Source organism: Mandrillus leucophaeus, unplaced genomic scaffold (assembly GCF_000951045.1).
Source record: "Mandrillus leucophaeus isolate KB7577 unplaced genomic scaffold, Mleu.le_1.0 Scaffold918, whole genome shotgun sequence".
In the NCBI taxonomy this organism is placed as follows: Eukaryota; Metazoa; Chordata; class Mammalia; order Primates; family Cercopithecidae; genus Mandrillus; species Mandrillus leucophaeus.
In genome coordinates, this window is record NW_012110008.1 from 286,807 (window position 1) to 288,809 (window position 2,003).

General features: G+C 39.4%; 1 protein-coding gene across 1 annotated transcript in view; it reads right to left on the minus strand.

Moving 5' to 3' along the window:
* Nucleotides 1-2,003, minus strand: part of ABCC9 (ATP-binding cassette, sub-family C (CFTR/MRP), member 9) — a 145,992-nt gene that overhangs the window by 64,131 nt on the left and 79,858 nt on the right. The window lies entirely within an intron of this gene.

Consider the following 2,003-nt stretch of genomic DNA (forward strand, 5'->3'; position numbering starts at 1 on the left):
TTTTTTGTATTTTAGTAGAGACAGGGTTTCACCATGTTGCCCAGGGTGGTTTCAAACATCTGAGCTCAGGCAATCAGCCTGCCTCAGCCTCCCAAAGTGCTGGGATTACAGGTGTGAACCACCATGCCCGGCTAGGTTCCACTCTTAAAAAGCTAGTTCATGGAGCAGAAGACTGATACAAAAACATACGATGAAAATTCACCTTGTTAGATGTTACAGTGGAAGTGGGTACAAAGCACTCCTAGAATACAGAGGAAGAAATGACTGACCATTCTGAGAAGTTTCAGAGGAGGCAAAGCTTAAGCTATGTTCAGAAAGTTGAGTAGTAAGTTTTCAGGAAGAAAATGAGTAAGGAAGCGTAAGGAACTTGAGAAAGTAAAAAAGTTCATGGTGAATGTAAGGGACCGTGGGAGGCTCATTATGGCTAAAGCAGAGGTGGTGAGTGGGTGCCTTTGCACACTGTCATGCATGCTGAAGGGAAGAGGCAAGGGAGATAATGAGGACTGACAGTCTTCAAGTTCATACAAGGCTGGGACTGGAAATTAAATGAACTGGAAGTACAAGGAAGTGTGGGGATTGAAGATGCTAGGGGAAATGACAATGACTTTATTTTCCTAATTAGTTTGTCTTAAAATAGTCAAGTAATTCTTGATTCTTCCTTCTTTCTGTTGATATCTGTCCATTGATGTTCTTCAATTTTTTTTTTCTCAACCGTCCCTTCTTTTACACTTCTACTGTCATTCCCAAGTGCAGGCAACACGCACTGCATGCCTGGATACTTACTCCAATTAACTCCTGAATGTCTCCATATATATGTATATATGCACATTTGTGAATCTGTATATATAGAATGCGCATCATTATAGCAGGTTGGCTTTTAGGCCCCCCACTATCTGATCTCAGCCTCCTTAATCTTTCTGTCTGGTTTGCTCCGGGGTCCTAAAGAATCCCGAATAATTTAGGTTTTGTCTTTCATACGGTCTACTTTTCTCCTCCCTCCCCCTTTCCTCTTGCCTTTCCACTTACCTTATTCTCCTTAATTTTCAAGACCCATCTATGGTCCTAAGACCCACTCTTGTAAGAGTGGCTCAGGGAAAGGGTCATGCCTTCTTATGTGACAGTGGTATATAAAAGATGGCCTATTCTGGCTGCTCCCAGTCATCAGACCCCTCAGATCCTACATTCTTCTTCTTTCCTAAAGTCGTCAGACCCCTCAGATCCTACATTCTTCTTCTTCCTTCTGAACTTCCTTTGTGAAATTTACTTGAATTTTTCCTTCTCTATCTTCTCACCAACAACCTAAGCAACACCCCCTCACTCTCACCCTCCCCACCCCACACACATACACACTTCAATTGCTGTTTAGTCTTGGTGTACAAATTGTTCTCAATAAGGGTTCAAGATGGCCTGGAACTTCCAATGAGGCTTCTCTTCAAATAATTGATTCAAAAGACCTTGGTGATGAGGATGAAAATGAGGCCAGCAGGAAAGAAAGTACCAGACGTAAAAGTTCCAGAAACCATTGTTCATTCCCAAACACACAAATTGGAAAGAGTTGCCATTTTGGTTCTAAATTTTATATGCTCAAAATTACCTCTGTTTGTTAAAAGGACTTCCAAAAGTAATATTTTCTTCTACTGTAGCATTTAATAGCCAAGGCTTTTGAGCTGCATACGCCACAGAATACCTGTTCCTACTGAAAAATGAAAAAGAAAAATAGAACACCAGGATTATGCAAGGGTACTGTGCGTGTATGTATTTTACTATAGATAAGGGAAATAAAATTAGTAAACTATCTCAGACACAGAAATGGAAAACTTCTAAAAGAGAAAAATTTAAAGACCACCAACCTTATTAAGAAATGATTAAATATGCCACCTAAATTAAAGGGATTAGGATTTAATAAAAATGTCACATGTATAAAATTGGTTCGTACACTGAAGAAGTGTTTTATAATCTAAACAACTAATTGAATTTTCCTTTTCTAAAGTGACTACAATTTT